Source organism: Cyanistes caeruleus, chromosome 4 (genome assembly GCF_971803275.1).
Source record: "Cyanistes caeruleus chromosome 4, bCyaCae1.hap1.1, whole genome shotgun sequence".
NCBI lineage: Eukaryota > Metazoa > Chordata > Aves > Passeriformes > Paridae > Cyanistes > Cyanistes caeruleus.
The window spans coordinates 51,600,545-51,620,443 of record NC_141704.1 but is presented as its reverse complement, the minus strand read 5'-3'; the positions used below and the strand labels follow the sequence as shown (position 1 = coordinate 51,620,443).

General features: G+C 36.2%; 1 long non-coding RNA gene across 2 annotated transcripts; it reads left to right on the top strand.

Annotated features, from left to right (window-relative positions):
* The first annotated feature begins 1,085 nt into the window (after positions 1-1,085).
* LOC111932228 (uncharacterized) lies at positions 1,086-19,441 on the top strand. 2 transcript variants are annotated; one of them, XR_015285570.1, is made up of 5 exons: positions 1,086-2,330; positions 3,076-3,231; positions 3,990-4,088; positions 8,549-8,676; positions 19,204-19,441. It is a non-coding gene; the product is annotated as an uncharacterized LOC111932228 (long non-coding RNA). The 2 variants fall into 2 exon arrangements; XR_015285569.1 differs by lacking the exon at positions 19,204-19,441 and having other exon boundaries at positions 8,549-11,980.
* The last annotated feature ends 458 nt before the right edge of the window (positions 19,442-19,899 follow it).

Here is a 19,899-nt window from a genome sequence, read left to right as displayed (position 1 = left end):
AACATGCAATTTATGTCCTGGATAATTTCTAAAACACTGAAAGAGCCTAAACTGAGATATTCTCCATCCAAAAGTGTGTTTCATACATTGAATGAAAAATAAATGAACATTCTGAGATGACTTCTTATTTTGAGATAGATCTGCTCTTGAAATCAAAGCTTGGAAAAATGGAGGTGTCATTATCTTTGTGTGCCTTACAGATTTTTGGGGTCTGTAAGTCTTTGAATTTGCAGACCTCAAAAACACCCAAAGACCTTGTTAAGCAGTATTCAAATCTTCAGAACATATTTATATGCAAGGAAGGCATTGTTAAGCACTGGAGGATAATTTATTTTAATTTTCTATTCCGTAGGCAGAACTTGAGAAAATGTTACAAATTAACAGTAAGTTATTGGTTCACTGAATTGAGCCTTTAAAAGTAAGGACATTTGGGAAAGTAATTTGTCATGGCCTTGAGCAGTCTATTTTAAAGCAGTATAGTAGCTTTTCTATGATAACAGGTAACTTAACCTTTAAAATGCAGCTCTTCATGCAAATAAGCCTGGGTAATGGACTTTAAAAGGTGATTTTGCATGCCCTCAGGCATTACTTATTTCTTGGAACACTATGTCTCTCTCACATATTCAAAATAAAGCAGGAAATCTTTTCAGAACACCAGCTTCATTTTGCATTATAATGGATGTAGCGACGTCCTACAGTAACTGTAAAATATTATCTAAAGAGAGAACATGCAAGTGGATTTTCTAATGAAACATGGATACTACCCCACAGCAATATATAAAGTGTTTGCAATATCAATCATAAGGTAAAGGAAGATTGACAGTCTCACTCTTGGGCTTTAATTGTTCATGGATACAGCATTAGAGTGGCTGTATGTGTCAGGAGTTGGAGTTCAAACCCATTTTGTGGATATGCAGCACTGGTAGGAGATTGAGAAGGTTCTTGAAGTATCTTATATTGAGTGTGTGACTCATTTAATTGGCTCCTACGTCCTGCTCCCCCTCATACTTTTCATGGTGCTTTTCTGCACATTTTCTGTCTCATTCCAAGACCCCACATCAGATCTGAATATGGCAATCATGAATGGTCACTGTTAGACGACCTGTCAGGTGAGTGTGCCTGGGCTTACAGAGTGGGAGAAAGCACAGGAGGTGGTGCATTGCATAGAAAAAAAAAAAAAAAAAAAGAAGAGAAAACAAAAGCAATTAAAAAGCCCATCTAGAAGATCAGTACAGCCTTCCTCTGCATCGCCTTCTCCCCGAGGTGTGAACTGTGGGCCTCCATTCTGAGATCAAAGTGTGGAACCTCAGCTCACAGTGCCACAGGATTCTCCAGGCTGACACCAAGACACCACATCAAGTACAGCTGTGAGTTTGCTCAGGGGGTGTGTCGGGGTGTAGCTACATGTCTGAAAAGGACAGGCAAATTTCTGACACAAATTCCTTCAAAAGGGAGTTACAGATCTGTAACTCCTTATGACAACAAGTTATTGCTGCAAGTCAACACAAATACTGTTTAGGAGATGTAGAACCAATGTTTTATTTTTACATTTTATAAAATAAGAAACCAAATCTCCTAACAATTATGACGTCTTTCGCGCAGCCTGTGTCCTTTTTAATTCAGAGATTTTACCACCAGCTTTTAGCAAGTGGCTGACAAATAACATAGGCAAGCTAAGTAGGAAAGAAATAAAATTGTATATTACTTTGGTGAACAGTGCTTGAAAAGGCTTTTATGATCCATAGTAATCCAAGCTAAAACTGCTCTGACTTTGCTTCAATAATAACAGGGATGAGCACAACCATCCATTAATATTTGTTACTTTTGGGAAAAAAAGGATATAAGGAAAAATCTGCTCAGAACTGTCACTAAGATCCTGGACATGAAGGCAGCTTCTGTGCTTATTTCTTTAGGCAATATATCATCTGGAAATAAAAGGACACATTGCCCATTATTCATAACCATGCATCTTGAAAGCAGCAAGGGTGACTACAAGGGCAGAATTTTGTTTGTATGCAGACTCATGTTTATTATGCTACTTATTCTTTTTGTTACAACCATAAACCAACACAGTCCACTGCAGCAACTGCATAATTATCTCCATAACGACCGTCTAGTGCCTTCTTGTTTGCAGTGACTTTGGGAATGCTGGGGTGACCCCTCACTGGAGCATGCTTCTGATCCGCTTCAGATTTTGTAGAAAACCTTGCTCTTCTTTCAGTTTCAGGACAGAAAGGATTGCAGTGGTGTTCATTGCAGTTTGCTCTGAAGCAAACTTGTGTTTTCAGAAATTGGAATTCCCTGTCCTGCTGTCTCAGCCTTGTGCAGAGGTAGAAGTCAGAATCAGCATTTCTTTTAGGCTAAGTTCATAGTAAGGGATGCCTGAGAGTCGTCTTTAAACCCTGATATTTGTAAGAAGGGAAACTAATTTAAAAAAACATGTTTTTGGTTTGTTTTTTTTTTTTAATTTGGCTGTTTTGAGGCATATGACCTGACAAAAGTTATGAGACCTAATTATGGCTTTGATCATATATCAGTTTCAAAATAGCAGTTAATGCCTGTATATAAATGAATACATTTTTATTAATAGTAAATTCTTGTATTTGATCTTGTAAATCTATGTATTCTTGTCCGTGTACTCAGTGGAGGTTGTAGTTTTTTCTAATAAGGATTCATTTCCAAAACACCTGGGTGGTGGCTGATAGCATCTCAGTATCTGGGTTTTGAAAAATGGAGAACTGATAAAAAGTAATATATTCAGAATAATCAGAAAATATTTCAAGACATCTCATACTCTGAACTTCAAATGCATCTGAAAAAAATTGACAGGTCTAGAACTTGAGACTGATTTTAAAGTGGAGGAAAAGAGTATTTTGAAAAATGATTACCCAACAAACAAAGGAGAGAAGAATCTTCTTATTTGTAGAAAAAAACCCATTATGCTGGAATAAGAAGCTTCCACAATCCATTGCTTCAGTCACCACCTCCAGTAACATTAAGTAAAGCAGAAATGTTTGGGAGCATGAGAGATCATATGGTAAAGACGTACCCTCTGTCTCCCTGTTTACATTTCAGTGTTCTGAAAAAGCAATTATTTATTTAAAATCCTGAAACAAGAAACTTCTTTTTTAAAATCTTTGCATTTGCACTTGATTACAAACTCCTATTGAAGATTTTCATATGAATAGAGCATCTGCTGGGTATCCTGTCCAGATGGAATCTCCAGTAAAGGTAAAAGCTCACGTTCACTTGCTTGGTTCTTCCCACAATCAGAGCATTTGCTTGTTACTTCTCCTTTACCCAGTGATTATTTTTATGAAGCTTGTTAGTCTAACGTTATGTCTGAGACTTCTGTTCCTCTGTAAGTTTGGCTGAAACTTGAAGTCCCTGGGGAGACAGACAGCTACAGCGACAGACAGTCTGTCTGCACAAGCCTCATTTCCTTGAGAAACCATGTTAGAAAGAAAACAGCTGAGATGGGATTACTGCGCCCAGTCCCTGAAGAAGGAAAAGCGGGAATACTCTACATTGGCTTTGCCAATAGTGCCTTTAAGAGTGGGGGACTGCAGTCAGCTTTGTTAATGCTCATGTACCTATGGTATAATGGATTTCAGCAGGTACCTCCACTTAATAACCACTTATAGCCTCATTTAGGGCTGACTTAACTGATAAGAGACTGAACAGTCATGTTGGTAGGTACTGCAGAAGTTAAAATTGGTTAATTCTGGTAAATGACACTTTAGAGTCTTCTGACCTGCTCAATTCAAAAAGCTTTAAATATGTAGGAGAGAAAGGACATCCCTCCATTTATTATTTATACAGGTAAATTCATCCCCTTATCAGTTCCCTGAACTGATCTTACTTTTTCCTCTCTTGGGCTATATATTTTGTTAATAAGACTTTTCAGATCTAGCAGAAATTTAAAATACAAAATCTGAGGCTGTCTAAGATCATCATGGCATCCAAATTACCTTTTTTTTTTTCCCCAGGACATACTCATCTCTATCATTCTTGTCAGCAAGTAACCAGAAGGAAGAGATTTATAAAGCAGATGTCAGAATGTCAAATCTGACTTCAGCTGATTTTCTGTAAGTTTATTATCATATGAACTACTGTGTTTAAGGATATATAAAAAAGCCCAAGTTTTGCTTGAATTAGTAAATAAAATATTTTAAATGAGAAGCCTACATGCCAAGCAGTGGAAAAAAATTCCATTCTAACCTTTGGAAGGAATTTTGCTCTTTTTCCACAAGAACCAATCAGTTTTTATCAGACAAAGCCTTTATTATTTGATAACTCCCTGTGCCCTCACAAATGACTGCTTATTTTCCATCAGCCATCTGACTGCTAGAAGCTTGAAAAACAACACATGGTGGGGCAAAATAACTGCCATACTTTAACCAACTGTGTCTGATTTTCTCTTCTGGTAAGGGTTTTTTTGGCTATAGAAAACATCTGTTTTTAATGAAGACAAATAAGTCAATAAAATTAATATGTATGTTATTGTGAGGTTTCCTTCCCTTTCTATGTAAATATGATTAGCATTTTGAACTCCAAGTACCTTTTTTGGAGTTTAAATATAGCTCCCTGTTTTTTGGCATCAATACAATAATAATGATCAAACACATTGGAAGAAGCTGCAAGGAAAGAATAATTTGTGCACCTTCCGTGGATATTCTTGGCCTCATATAAATCCATTCTCTCTGGATTTCCTAGAACTGATTTCTGTATTCATGCTTGTGTCCAGTAGGATCTTGCAAAGGTCAGTGTGAGTGGAGACAATGGTAAGATTAAGATCCAAGTAAGAATCTGAATCTGTTTTAAATAGTAATTCCTTGTTTGGTTTTTTTTTTGTTTTGTTTGTTTGGTTTGGGTTTTTTGTTTGTTTGTTTTTTTGGCCATTGAAGTGCAAAGGTTAATTTTCTTAACTTGTAGAACTAAATTTTGAGAGTCAGGGTTTTTTATATTAGAACAACTTTGTTTTCTTCACCTTTGGCCATTGCTACCTATTTCAACTTGAACAGTTTGTACCCACACAATTTCTTTTATTTTTTGTTGTTTATGGGTTTTGTGATGTTACTCATGGCTTATACCCAGCCAAATATCAAAGCGTGTTCTCAAACAGTATGCATGGATAGTTTTACAGAGGTATCAGGTCATCTATGCTCTTTATTCCTTTTTTTATTTAGTACCCTTAGTAGCTGCAGGATCATTTAATCATTGTATTACTACAGATCTTTTGGCTGGGAAACTGGAAAGATGTAGCCAGTACTCATCCTGTTTTCCAACCTTGCCTATTCACCTCTGGTGTTGAGATCCAGCAGTCATCTTCTTCTCTCACATTTTCCTGAGCCCTGCAATAACTGTGGAGAAATAGTTCAGTTGTTTTTGAAGTAAATAGAAGTTCATATGTTAGCCAAAAAAAAAATAGTTTGGTATATTTAGCAAAATTCATGTAACAGCTAACATCACCTGAGCCAAGCCACTGCTTTTGAGACATGCCATTTCCATTCAGAGCTTTTATTTAGATGAAGACATAACAAAATTTGATTTCAGCCAGACTTGATTTTAGGTTTAATTTGGACTGATAGTGCATGGCTAATAGATACTTGAAGTTAGAGGGCAGGTTGTCATGTAAGTTTATGCTCTAGTTTGTTAGTTTGTAATGTCAATTTTAAAGTAATGACCAAGGGATTAATTTTGGAAGGGCTGGTAAAGCCTTATTTTGTTGAGATAATTGATAACCTGATAACTGATAACCTGATAACTACAATTCCCATTGCAGGTTTCAGGTTTTGATTGTTTATAGCCTTGTAAATATTTCACAGTTGGAGCAAGAATATCCCACACTAGTTCTCTGCCTCAGTTGGTGCTTGATTAGGTGTCAGGCATTCAGATATTTCTGAAATGTTCTGAAGTATGTCTAGGGATAAAAGGAAAAATTAACAACCAGTACTGCCTGTGTTAACATTCATGAAGAATTTTCCCCTAGCACCTCATTTTGCAGGAATTTGTGAGGAAGTAGTTAGTTTGTAAATCTTTGAATAATTATATTTTGCACATTAATACACAATATACCTTTAAGATTCTGCCTGGCACTGGAAATTCCCTAGTCCAGGATGGAGCAAGGGGAAAAAACTGTTCTTTGGTCTTGAACCTGGCATCTAAACTGGGAGTCTAGCTCTTTTTTTTTGGTTTTTTTTTTGTTTTGGTTTGGTTTTTTGTTTTTTTTTTTTTTTGTTTGTTTGTTTGTTTGTTTGTTTTTTTTTGTTTTTTTGTTTTCCTAAGGCTCACTCTTGGGGACTGAATATCTGGGCAAAGGGAGATCCTTCTGTGACAGCAGGGAAGAGGTGGATATGAGAGAAAAATGGTAATGGAAAAAATAGTAGGCAATGAGTTCACTGCACAGAGAAAAGTTATGAACGAAGGTAAGCACAGGCAAGCTTATTTCTGGTTGACACTGTGTGATCAACTGTATCAGTCAGAAACTCTACTTAACCCCAAGTTTCATCAAAAAATCAGGTAATCATAGAAGAGTTTTAGATGGGAAGGAACTGTTGGAGACCATTTGGTCCAACCTCCCTGCTAAAAGTGGATCCAACTGTGAAGTCAGATCAGGTTTCTCAGGGTCTTACCTAGTTCCAGCCTCTCTGAGCAACGCTTTGCCATGTCCACTTCAGCTTGTCCATAGTGAGGAAACTCTGAGCCTCTTTCTCAGGCAGACATAACTGACAGGCTGTCTCCTGAGTGGAAAACTTCTGAATCACTCAATGCTGCCTAGTAACATTGGGTAAAATTGTTAATTTCAGTGTAAATATTGGCAGTGGATGGCAGCTTTTTGACAGTGATTTTCTATGAGACTTGTATGAAGTGAGGTGTACAGGTAGCCTGCAGCATCTGTCTGGAGTTACAGAGATCTCTGCTGTATTTCCCTCACTTTTGCTGCATCCAGAAATGTACTTTTTCCTCTGTCTTCTGTCCTTTTCCCTGGTTTACCTGTTTCTAATCTAGTGGGAATCTTACTGGAAACTAAGCTTTTATTCAACTAAGCCTGTCTCTATATGAGCCACCACCTGCTCCTGATGGACACCCCACTCAGCCTGAAGATTTAACTTGGCAGAACTCAAGGTTCTCAGGGAAATAAACTTTACAATTTATCCTGACATCCACCCAAGCACATCACATAGTACAGAAAGTTTGGTAAGATTTTTTAAGAGCATTGCAAAAAGGAAAGAAAAAAAAAAAAAAATAGAGAAAAAGCAAATTTTGTCCTTATCCCTGTTATACAAAATAATTAAGAATGTTTGAAAATCTAGAACAATATTTTGATTAACAGTAATGTATGTATTTAAACTTGTATGCCTGAGCTTTCTAGATTAAAAGAAAAAGTGCATATGTCTTGCATCCAAAAATAATTTCAATTTACAAGTATGGACAGTATTTATGTCAGCACCAGATTTGGTCATGGCAGTTTAGCATCTGGCATGTGGGATTGGCAGCACAGTCAGCTGTTGTATGGAATAACAGCCTTCTTTTTTATTTGTGATTTTTGCCTATTTTCCCATTCATCTACAAATGGACAAAAAGAGCTCAGGAAAAAACCCCTGCTGCTAGGCTTCTCTTTGAAAGTGTAAGGTGGTGAATTCATAGGAATTACCTATTATATAGGTAATTCACATAAGGTGGTGAATTCCTTATGTGGGTTTCATTAACACAGAATCTTTCTGCAGGTTTTCCAAGGCAATAAAGGCTATTCAATCATTCTGCCTGTGTATCTGGGTATCTCTGTTCCGTGAGAACAAAGGTTTACTCTACTCTTCAATGTTAATAACGTTTTCTCAGATAAGCAGACCTTTTGTTATTAGGTTACTTAAATATAGTTCCTATTGCTGGTGAGTAAGGAAACCATCCCTGGGAGAAAACCTGCAAATTGCCTGCTCTGTTTGGCCTGTTGCTGGCCAGACACCTGGTGAATGCTGCTCAGCAACTCAGCACAGCACAGCTGGGAACCAGGGTGGGATTGCAGGGTGTGGATAGTGAGCAGTTGTGGTGGCTGGAGCTGCCACAGCAAGGGGAAATGCAGCACTGCAAAATTCATAAGATTAAAAGCTTCAAGAATTCCTTTGTTGAAAGAACTTGATACTTTTCAACTTAAAAGTGATATATCAAGTTTAAGGCATGGTGATGCTTTATAGTAAGCTATCCATTATGGTTAAATACAGGCTCATGTTCTTCTGAACTCTGAAATCTGATTTGAAACTTTGTTGGACTTCTGTGGACACACAGTTATCCTTTTAGTGAGTTTGTATTTTATCTGGGACCAGTACACTCATTCCAAGCTGATTAGTACGCTGTGTGCTCTAATTGTTTCTCTAATACACTTAAATCACAATGATATTTATATGCTGTAGGAGTACTTAAAACCTAAAACCCCCTTTTTACCAGTAGTAAAAATCCATGTATGACTGAGTGACTGATAGATAATTTCTGGTGGTGAAATAATTTCTGTAGGTTGTATGTTTTCATTTTTTAAGTCCTTTTCTTATAGGTGGGCTAGTTCTCCAGCCAAACTTCAGAGGACCTATGCAAAGCCAGGAAAGACTCTTTGGAGTCCTGCAAGGTTCAAGTCAGGCAGAAGAATCCACCCTCCCCATGGGCAACAGATATTTTTTCAAGGTAAAGAGACTCTCAGGGATGACTGCTCCTGGGGAAGGGAAAAAGGGTGTCAAAAGATGAAGTGAAAAACTTGAACACCCTTGACTGGAGAAATGGTCTCAACTCTTCACAGCCCAGTCATAAATAAAGTGCTGCAAAGGAATTGTTTTTGTGACAAACTTGCTCGTGGGCATTTAGAGGACAAAGTGCTTTGTATAGTGATTTGTGCCAGACATCTTGGGACCATTCAGTGTAGTTTTGGATCTCTTCCACCATTTTTAGATGAAAGGATGTGAAAAGAATTGATCTTTCAATTTTTCTTAAACATGGTGGGATTTACATTGCTCTGCATTTGTTCCTTTAGAGTGTTAGTTGACGAGCAGTATCATAGGATGTTGCTCAGCTCATTTATCAATGTTTATGCAAAATATTTATGGAGGTGGGTCCTATGACTGTTTTAATTTCACAGATTAAATGTTTCAGGAACAGAGATGGATAACACCAGACATTCTAAATAGCATCAGGTAAATGGAAAAAATGGATGTATGTGTTTATTGCCTTTTCCCATGCCATTTTCCACAGAGATTTGTCTAATAGTTGCTTCTATTTTGATGTGGGAGCTATAACTTCTAAAATGGTTTTAGAACAATGAACATATGGTTTCTTCATGGAAAGAGTAGCCAGCTCTTTCTGTGAAGTTTAATAAAGTGATCTAATTAATTTTGCATCTATTAAGAGGTGAAGACTTTAGAAAATGAAGCCTGATTATGGAAAAAACCCTAATACCATCTCCTTCCTGGGTAGGTTTTGCTGTGGTGTTTCTGTTCTGGAGTGAAATGAGTATTTAACTAAATTAAATGAGCTTTTCACTGAAATGAAAACAACAGGCCTCCTTTTTAATTCAAGGTAAACACTATTTGTGAAATACTTGATTTCCTTTGAAATATCTACTAACCAAATGTTGATTTCCTGAATTTAAGACTAATATTTGTTAACAGCAAAATTATCATCAATCAGGACTAAATTTCCAAGAGCACAGACAGGCACATAATGCCTGATGAAATATGGTGACGTAAATGAAAATCATTTAACTTAAGAGGGACAGAACCAGGAGCAGGATTATTTCTGTGACTCTCAATTCTTAACTATTTCATTACTCCATACACTTTAAGGAAAGAAGGATCTGCAATTCCTTTTTCTGTTGTCTATGCAAGCAGGTAGAGAAATCCACATGGGTACCGAGCCAGTTACAATTGTTGTTGATGTGTGTTCTCCAGCAATGTATTCAGACACAATTTATCAGTAGTAGAAAATGGGGTCTCCACCATTTTCCATGACAGTTTGTTTCAATATTTACTCATCTTACCTAAAGCAACCACTGCTTTTTTCACTTTGATTTGGTATGGCTTCTTTTTGAGTCTTTGGCTTCAGTTATGCCTTTGACATATGCATTTTACAGATAGGCATGGTACATGAAGACCTGCCAAGGTGCTAAGAATTTAGCATGACCTTGATAAAAATCCTTTCCAAAGTCCATTATAATGCTTTTCTGCTACATCATGCCAACAACATCACTCAGTAAGCCATCTCTGCTTAGGAAATTGAGCTTCAAGACTAAGTAGGTTTGAGTAGGAACAAAAAGTCCCTCTGCATGTAATAAACAAAAAAGTTATTTCTGTTTGATGATTAATTCAAAATTGATCTATCTTTGCTTAAGAGTAATAAACATTCCTGAGACAAAGTCTGAAAAAGAGCAGAACATGCAATTGCAAGAAATTCGATTGTGAAATTGTGTTTTTATCCTGGATATGTCTAACATGCATATAATTTGATTCAAGCTTAGCACAGGCCAGAATTAGAACAGCAAATTGCTTACTTTTAGGAAGAAGTGTAATCCAGGGCTTTACTGCTTACATTATTTGTGTAATTAGAAAAAGGCTATGGTTGAAGTCACTAATTTAATCTCCAAAAAACTGTGGCTTTTGGTAACCTACTGACATTGAAATCACAAAGATTTTAGGGCACATTTTAACTAATCTGTAACTAAACGAATAATGGATTTGTCTTTTTACAGTGTTTTATTCATAACACTGTAACTGAAAATGAAACCACAGTTTCTTAACTATTTTACATGATTGGAAATTTCATTTTATTATTCAAAGATAATGTATAGATCTTGTCTAATATTTACAAAATACAGTCCAATATTTGAATTCTCAAAGAAAAGTCTGCTTTCATTTTCAGGTCTAGTGATAGGTGCTCAGTTTTCACAATACACCCTTCAGCCTTTGTCTGCTCTCTGCCTGTTAATAAAATTTAATCTAAGTGATATAATTCACTGATGATAAATCATGAATTATATAAATTATAAAAAACCCGTTAAATTGTATATTTTTAAAACGTTTTTTGCATATTTACATTTCAGTTAGGTTCTGTATAATGGCATTCCCAATATTACTCATTTGAATTGTGACTTTCAAGTAAATTTAATCTTTACACTTGAAGATTCATCTTGAATTACAAAAGATAAAATCTCTTTTAGGTGAACAACTCCTACAGTGTTACAATTATTTATTAAATGTTTTCAATATGGCAAAATGTAAACAATATATTTCTTCGTTACCTAGTAATCCAATGTGTGTTGGAAGTTGTGGCAAGCATCATTTGATTGGAAATTAGGACCCACTTAGACAAAAAATAGATTCTTTTCTATTGAATTAGAAACCTTGTTTCATTTCTTTAATGAAAGCAATAAAAATATCAGGTGCTTTTATTACTCTGTTTCATGGAAGAAATTCTGACAGTACTTAAAAGCTGAACTGAGTCAGGAGAAGACCAAGTCTTTCAAAGATTTAGACTTAATAGATCTTCATCTCATTTTTATTTCTGAGCTGAAAGAAGAAGACAAGATTTATTGCTTTTCTGACTTTTCATTTGTGAACCATATAATCTGATTCATGGGCAAAAAGACAATGTCCTGAAAAAAAATACTTCAAATTTTAATCACTTTCTGTTCTGGACAATTAACCGATATATTCTGTCTTTCTTTGAAATTTCTACAAACTTGTATTACTTCAATGGCTATAATTTGTTATGGCTAGTATGACTGATGGGTAGTATTTAGGGGCATAGCACTGTTTTCATTTTCTGTTTTTAGGCATTTAATTTAGTATTTTGTATCTGGAATAATGGCATGGACTTTCTTGACCTACCTCTTTGAAAACTGCTACTGTAAATAATATATTACATTGATAGAGAATTGCTGGCAAGTATGTTCCAAGTAACAATTAATAATCTTTCCAATAAACTTATTATTAACACAGGGTTTTTTGACTATTATTAAATGTCAATTAGTACTATATTTCACAGTAGCAACTGAGAGGAAAGCCATGAATGTGCTTCTGAAAGGGAAGAAGCATGATTCAATTAATTCACCTACGTCAACAGTGTTTCCTCATCATTGCTTTCAAAAGTGGATTATTATTAAGCAGTGTTTTTGGTCTGTAGAGGATCAGTTGTGTCTTAGGCATGCACAAAATAATGTATTACAGGCAGATTGCAAGGTGAACCATCTCTTCTGAAAAAAAAAAAACAACAACCAAGCCCAAACACAAATCCCCACCCATAGCAAAAACCCAAACAAAGAACCCCACCAAGATTAAATAAAAAACAAGACATTTCTTCCTGTATTGTTTTTACACTAAACTGAAATATTTTGGGGAAGGAGGCTTTATTGTAGCTTCTCTCTTACTTCCAAAAGAGGTGAAAGTTGCAAGAGGAAAATAAGAGACAAGATAAGGAATATATCACCAACTTCCCCATTAGCTGCTTTTACAGAGATGGTCATGTCCCTTCTTCCTCACCTTTCCTCCTGTACATCTCTGCTGCTTCCCCACACATGGATCTAGTGCTCGTCCTTTGGAAGCTGGATTACTTTCTCAAACCATCAGCAAACCTAGAAGTGTGCTGCTTCCAAAGGCCACTGTGTAAGTGAGCTAAACTGAATTACTGGGAAGTTAGACAAGGACCAGAGCCCCCATAAAATAAGATACAGAGGTACAGAGTAAAATTAGTCTGTGAGATTGGCTTAAATTTCAGAAAAAATAATTCTCTGAGCCTTAAAGTGGAACCTAAAGCAAGGGATACATGCTCTAGAATGTGGATCTGTGCCTTATCAGCACCTGCTGATGGAGAAAGGAGTTAGAGGGAAACTCATCCTTACATGATGGAGAATATTTGTTACTTCTTCTCAGTCCTATCTCTTCTAGCTTATGCAGACAATTTCAACCCAGAAGTAAAGCTAAAACATGTTAGGAGACAGGAACTGGTCTGCAGCATTATGTGGCCACATGTCTCTTTGAACATGAGTTCAAAGTAAGGTGAGTATTTGGTAAAGTGAATTCAGTCCAAAATATCTACAGCTCTAAAACTCAGAGACAGACGTGTTGGTGGCTGAATCAGGAGAAACACATCCTGAAAGACTTCTTTTTGACTGAGTACACGTTCAACAATATGTAAAAGGTACAAGGTAAAGATATAATCATCAGGGCTCTTGAAAACAGGATTGCACAAAGAAATACTTCAAAGGTAGAGCAAGAAAATCCAACTGCATATGTACACAGCTTGACTTTTTGACACCACAGGATCTGCAGCATCTCTGTAAATAATTTCCTGAGTAGAGCCCTTGGCATTCTTTTGTGCAATTTATTATTCAGTATACAGTTCATGAAACACTGGGGAGAATGAATTTGTTGTTGCATCAGAGATGCTTGACTGAACATAAAGTAGGACTCTATGGCTCAACATGTTTGTCATTGATAATTATTAGTGCTACACTTGCAATTCCACTGAATTTGTGATAGAAGTGGTATTTGCAGCTGGGTACTAACTGATTACCTACCAGAGAAATTAGCAGCTGGCTCTTGCCCAAAACTATATGCTGATTTTAGCATGAATTGCCGTAGCTCTATACAAAGAGAATTAAAGTATTAAAAATTTCCATTAACTCTTTCTGAAAAAATGCTTACATTTGTTTCCTTCCAGAGAAGGAAGCTTCTGTAAAGCAACCTATAGGGGTTCCTTTCCCATATGTTGGAAGTTCTCCATTATACAGTGATTAGGGCACGGTTTCTCCTGCCTCAGTCTCTCTGCCCTTTGCACACACTGGAGGGAGGATGCGGTGCCTCAGCTGGGGCAGCCCCAGGAGCAGGCTCTGAGAAGAATGGATTGAAAGCAGCCCTGGAGAGAAGGACCTGTGAGTGTCTGTGGACAAGAAGCACAATGTGACCCGATAATGTGCCCAGAAAGCCAGATGTTTGCTGGGCTGCATCAAAAGAAGCACAAGCAGCAGATCCACCCTGACCTGGAGTGAAACTGTTTGGGCTGGAGTCAGAGCTATGAGCCTGGGAATGAAGAGTGAGCATGGGAATGGGGAAGAAGGGAAGACATGAGAATGCAATATGAAAAGGCTGGCAACTAGGGCTGTAAAGCCATTTTTGAGGGAGAATATGGAGATGAGCAGAAAACGAAAGTTATTCCAACTATTTCCCCTAGGGAAAAGTATGAGCTAAAAATGAAGATTTTCCCATCTGCAAGCTGAAGTTTGCTTCTCCCATCTTTCAAATGCTAAACTGGGGTGGGAAAATCAGCTAAATTTCTTGTCAACAAAACATTTTAATATGATATTGATCATAGGTAAAATAATGCTCTTGTTGAAAGTGTCTTTGTATCAGCAGAAACAATTTGTTCCTTTTTAGAAGAAAACAAAGCCAATGAAAGACAATAGGTCTCTTAAAAACTTCAGTGCCTCAAGCTTTAGGAAAACAGGAGGCAAATATGGACAGAATTCCATCTCATATACAACAGAAAATGTTATCAAGGGTGAAAAAACATGCAAGTTAAAAGATCTGGAAAAGTTATTCAGATTGAATAACTTAACAGCTTATCTAAAATACTTTCTCCTACAAGAAAAACAGCTTTCCTAGTTTTCTAATTTTTACTGGAAAAATATAGTCAAGGCTTATCACCTGATACCTCTTTCTTCTTTTTTTTTTTTTTTTTTTTTTTTGTTTTGGTTACTTAACAGAGTCACAGAAGCAGAAATTATGAAGTTTAATCTTTCAAACTAAAAGCTTGCCTTAATTTCACAGTAATACAGCATCCACATTGATGTAGACTCTGAAAACATACTACTGTAGACTTTAACTTGTTTTAGAATGTGGATAGATGTTAAGCAATGTCTGTCATGTATTACAAAAATCTCTATGTATGAAGTGAATATTCAGGCTTCCTTGTCTAGTACAGAGGCAATAAAATAGATCTTTTTCTCAATTCTATTAATATCAATGGAAGACTTCATTGAGCTGGAAGTAAAAATAGCATACATTTCAGCACTGCTCATCTTGCAATGCTTTAGACTACCTGCATTGGATGCATACTGTCTCAGCTTCTAATAAAGATGCTGCAATCATTTGTTTTGATCAAGAGGACATTATTTTTCCTTGAAACTTACCACAGTTTATCATATTATGCCGTGCAGGGGAAAACACATTTCTATTTGTTTAGTAAAATGCCAAGGGGAATGAATCAGGTGGAAAAATTACATTAGAAAGCTTTAAAATTGTCAGAGAGGCAACCCTCTGTGGACAGGACAACAGTAGCCATCAAATTCTGTGTGGTTATGGGATCCTTTGCCTTCTTGTCTCGAATTATGACATAGCCCAGTCATGAATGTTTACAGTCTGAAATCACTTTAAACTGTATTTCAACAGCCTGGTTTAATCCTAGATTGAGCCATGCTTTTAATCTGTTTCTGGGAATTATCCAAAAGAATTGTATGTATTTTCTGTGATGAGTTTAGGAGTTGGAAATCTTTAAATTAAACTGGAAAGGAATTAACCAATGTGCTGTGGGTGGTAACTTAGAAGCCAGTGGGTTACTGTGGAGATTTTGGATATTTGCACTTGGGACAGACTGAATGTAGTTTTGGGTAATTCATACCAATTTTCAAAAGTATCTGACATAGTGGAACTTATAAAATCATGTACTTTACCTTGCCATTGGATCAACTAAGGATATGCACACATTCATTTAAGGATCACTGGTCATGTGACCAGCAGGAGCAGGTGAAGTACCTTAATGTAATCATATACACATACTATTAATCACCTTTAAAAATAGTTTATGTCTATCCAAGAGTGCTGCAGAAATGTAATTGCCAGACAGTGTCTAAGCCTTTTGCCAGCACTGTGAAATATAATCTTCCATACAGATAATATTTGCAAGACTCTTTTCAATAATGGATCCTGTTTGAAAATGTAACAGACTAAACCATGCTTCTCTGGATCAAAAGCTAATCAAAATCCCTTCTGCTAATGAGAGATGAGATCAAAACTGTGGAAAACATATTGGGGACAGTCATCAATTAATTGTGAAAATATGTTTAATTTGGGGTTTGAGCCAGACATGCTGTGAATGGGGTTGTCAGGCACAAGTGGTGCTGAATTATGTGGGAGAGGAAGGGGAAGCTGTAATCATCCTAGTCTCTGGTATGACTTCTAGATGTTTTGTCACAACTAGTTGGCTAAAGATCTGTCTGGCCCTGGAGGAAGCTATCTAATGTAGGTAGACTCATCCTTTTAGAAATCAGGTAAAATGACAGGTTAGGCAATATTTTGACCACATTTATTCAACTCAAGAGGTACTGTGATACTTTTAAAAAGAAATAGAAATCAATGCAGTAGAAATCAGCTGAGATATCAAATTTAGGAGCACTTTTCTTTCTATTATAAGAACCTGAAAATGAAGTATAAGAAAACTTGGATCACAACAGTATGTCACAAATCTGGTTGCCCACCAAGGAAACTAGGCCTCCTCTGTGGTAATTAAAGCCCCTGGTAGACATAAATTTGACAGTACTGCTAATTACCCAACCTTGTTCACTGAAAGGGAGCTAGTTGCCAGTAAAATAGAATAAGTATAATAGAATAAGTATAATAGAAATGACAAAGACTCAAGTTCAAGAGAAAAATAATACGTTTTGGATTAGGAGCACAAGTGCCTTTATATAGTTTCTCCTTCTATTAATGCAGACCTTAAATTTGTTCAGCAAACAACTGTGGGGAGCAAAGAGCTGATGTGACTCATGAACACTGGCCCTCCCATTGGCTTGATTTAGTTTATCATTCTGAGTACTTCCTTTTTTCATTAGTTATCACAGTGAGCCCCTATTGTGTGTTTTGATCTGCTGCTCCTCATCAAGCCCAAATGACGAGTCAGGCTGGAAGAATCAGGCTGGTCTTGCTTTGTAAAACACTATTTTTGTAAAGCTTTCTGCCTGTTTTGTCTTCTACCAATAATGTAGTGAAGTGTTCATGGAATTCATACTAAGTAACATTTTTTTTTCTGTTGGTTTTTTCCCCTGTTTTTTGTTTGATGGTTTGTTTGTTTTCTTGATGGTGATTTTTTTTTATGTTTTGATTTTTTTTGTTTAATTAATATAAACCATGAACAGGGAGAACAAATAATTGGATGAGGGATTCACATATGAAGCTTGGATTTCTACAAAGTGTTCTGTGAGCAGCTGATTGTGCCCATACACCCATCTGCATTTTTAAACATTTTTGTTTCATGTTCAGCAGAAACAGTATTGTTTATTTCCTAAAGGATAAGCAATTAGAAATGAATATAATTAATACATGTGGCTCTTTTTTCCTGTCTCTTATCAGAGTCCCGACAAGCCATCCACATGCTTCAGTAGGTTTTATGAAACATTTGCAAATGACAAACAGATGGCCTTTTTGGGTTGCTGTATTAAACAGTGAAGATTAATATTGCCACTCTTCATGCAGTATGTTCAGTCATATCTTGTCTGCCAGGAGCTGGTTGTTTTCAGTGTCTCTGTCTGTAAATACTTATGGCTTGTTCTATAATTGAAAAAATAGAGAAATAAGCAAGCTTGACTAATATTCTTTAAACAAACTCTTAATATTCTTAAAAATATATCCATAATAAATTAGATTTCTCATAAAGTAGGAAGAACCTATAATTCCTTACTGAATTTATATGTATTCCCTTTTTAAAATTTATTTTAAGTGACCATAGTATATTTGTATGCTTTTGCTGTCTGGTTCTCTTTGAGGAAGACAGTATTTGTTGTGAGAGCTTGTCAACTAAGGGAAAACAGCACATGGCCATTTGGTAAGGGTATCAGCTGACAGTGTAAGAATGACTTCCTATCACTTCCCATGTAGAAGTGCTTTTATAAAAGGCAGATCTTTCACCTAAAAGTTTTTCTTCTCAACAGATGAATAAAGCAAACCTACATTGTCCTTAGGCTGGAGATAGGGTGGACTTGGCTATTTCTAGATTTTCAACACTTTGGAGAATTTGGCTAAGGACATCAGTGGTAAGGTTTGTATTTATACATAACTACTACTCTGCCTTGACTTCCCAAAGTGAAAGAGCTCCAGATGATTCCCATTTAGGAGCAGGAATTTCTAAAGAGTAGACCTGTCCATGCGAGATGTTTGTCTGTCTTATATAGAGACATTTCCTAATCTCTGTTGATCATTAATTAGAAAACTTTCTAATTAGAAAGACTTTCTGACTGAATTATTTTGATACAGCCATTGACACATTTAATTAAATTTTTCTATTTTAAGTTAAAACAGGGAAGTCATTTTGATGTCTTATTACTTTGGAGACAGTGTATCTCTGCCATTCAGTGAACTTCTACCATACTAAATCATCCTTTTGGAGATCATTAAAGTGTCTGAAAAGCTGCCTCATGCTGTATTCTGCAGCTCGTTGCTTTTCTCTTTTATGTATATTCTTGCTCATGCTGATCAGTGGTTTCATTATCTGTGATGCTACAAACATCTTCATCTTTCAGCCTCTCACAGTCACAAGCCTTCCTGGAGTAGTATTTCATACTAAAGGTTTCAGGAATAAAAAGTTGAATTGGATAAAAAAAGTTATCTGTGAAAACTGTGTGTTGGAAAGTGCCAGACTTTTTATTTGCTTTGGCCTTTTTAATAGGTTATTTTTCCTGAGGATTCATTAGTTGGCTTTGACTGGATAATATGAAGATTCTTGGCACTCTTATTAGAACTCAAGATATGACAGCTGGGTCTCACCTCAAAAAAGAAAACTAAAATTAAAAAAAAAAAATCAATTACTGTATTCCTCAATGTGAACTACCGTTTCTAATACTGTGTGAAATCCTGCTACCTTGTACAGTTGTATGGTTCTAAACTAAAAGAGCAAGATTAGGAAGTCTGTGTTTTCAGACTATGGAGTAATTTATATCTCTGGTCCACCAGTCATGGCATGATGTCCCCTGACAGAACTGAGCCTAGGGAATGGCCAATGTTCCCATGCTGCCCCTCCTCTTGAAATCATTTCATGTCACAGCATTTGATGCAGTTGGTGCTTAAGATATGAGATGGAATCACACTCTAAGTGGATGAGTAAAATCAGAATGACCAAATACCTAGGGAAGGTTTAACTTGGCTTTGACAGATGTAAACTGTTTGACTTTTTATGCAGGGGGTTGCAGGTTGCAGAATGCTGGCTATTGATATTACAGCCCAGGATTGCACAGCAGCTTTCTTTGGAAGTAACAATGGTTTCTCTTCAGAAGAGGGAAGACAAACCTCCTCCTGAAGGTGATGATAACAATAAAGGGAGCCTAAGAAATGAAGCTAGACTTAAACTACACTGCTACTTTTTAGGCAGCTGAAATGAAATTATTTTTTCTGCCATGACAAAAATAAAATAATAAAAATAGAGACTGAAAGATGTTCATGATCTCTGTATTTTCCTTTTAAAATAGTACCTTATTTGATCTTATTGCCCTAAAATAAAAGAATGCAAAATATTCAAACAAAATAATTCCGTTTCATTAAAAATTACTCTTATTATTAAGAATGCCTGTATTCTAAAACTAAATTTAACTTACATCAGTTTTCAGATCCTGTTAGAATCTGTCTGTTAAAGGGCTGCGATTCAACAGACACATTTCTGTCATGTGTATGTATATATATGATGCTTTATAAACTTACTCAATTTAAACTGCACAATCCCTGTATCAGGGGCATCACACTCAGACCATTTTGGTATGCTCATGGGTCCTGTAATTGTAGCTTTCTAGTTTTTTTTAAGCAGAAGCCCTGGGGAGATCTTTTTTTGAGCCTAATCTGTTTGTTGTACTATTTCCTAAAAAATTAATCATTCTTCTACTGA